Source organism: Apaloderma vittatum, unplaced genomic scaffold (genome assembly GCF_000703405.1).
Source record: "Apaloderma vittatum isolate BGI_N311 unplaced genomic scaffold, ASM70340v1 scaffold25644, whole genome shotgun sequence".
NCBI classification, from domain to species: domain Eukaryota; kingdom Metazoa; phylum Chordata; class Aves; order Trogoniformes; family Trogonidae; genus Apaloderma; species Apaloderma vittatum.
In genome coordinates this window covers 3,563-4,517 of record NW_009711308.1, presented here as the reverse complement: position 1 = coordinate 4,517, position 955 = coordinate 3,563, and the positions used below count along the sequence as shown (strand labels likewise).

Genomic DNA, 955 nt, shown 5'->3' with positions numbered 1-955 from the left:
CGGCCCGCGTCGTGGCAGGGCAAGGTGGCCACGGCCGATGATCCCTGCGGGCCCTGGGCGTGAAGAACGGGTCGAGGAGCCGACATGGAAACCTCTAATAAGCTCTGAGGCATGGTTGCAAATGAGTAAATGATTTTTTTCCCCCCGCAGCCCAGCTGGGTGACGCAGGGTGCGAGGATCTCCAAACCGCAGGGCAGAGCCGGGTCGGGTTATTAAGAGTCGGGGCAGCGTTCCGAATACTTTAGTTTCCATTTCCAGCGCTGGATTTGCAGGCAGAGGCCTGAAATTTTAGGTTTAGTTCGTTCTTCCGCCCCCTTCATTTTTTTTATTCTTCTGGCTTTACTTAGCGCTGCGCCGAGCCGGTCGCCAGAGAATCCAGCTTGCCTTGTGGATAACGAAAAACACGGGCTGAACTGGCTCACCAAGGAGGTCCCTTTCCCAGAGAGAGAGAGTTATGGGGCCTTCCTTCATGAAGGCCAGGAACCTCTGGCTGTTGACTTTTATTTTTTCTCCCTCCAATGGATGTTTTTCAGCGAAGGGCGTAGTTGCAGAGCTTCTGGCAAATCTTCTTTCTTTCTTTTTTTTTTTCCCACCCTTTCCCAGAAGACAGAGCAGGGTGCAGCTCCTGTGCTCGGAGACCCAACCTTCTGCGTGACCTCCAGGAGCACCGATGGGCGAGTGCTCTGTTTACGTCAGCCGTAAAAAAAAAAAAATATTAAAAGAAAAAATAGAAAGGAGTTTAGGAGCTGCTGGCAACTCCCGCTCCGTCACGCCAAGCAGCAATTATCCTTTCGCCAAAGAGCTTTGCAGGTGGTGGCAAGAGCGCGGTATCGGCCCGACTGAGTCAGCGCTGGAGCGCGGCCAGCTCAGCCCTGGCGTTGGCCGGCTCGGTGCTTGGCTACTTTCTGCTCGGCCGGGGACAGATCCACCGGCCAGGATTCTTCTGAACTCCTGC

At 54.5% G+C, this 955-nt stretch overlaps 1 protein-coding gene across 1 annotated transcript in view; it reads left to right on the top strand.

Annotated features, from left to right (window-relative positions):
* LPAR2 (lysophosphatidic acid receptor 2) overlaps positions 1-955 on the top strand; it is a 4,196-nt gene that overhangs the window by 2,529 nt on the left and 712 nt on the right. The gene's annotated exons all lie outside the window — the stretch shown is intronic.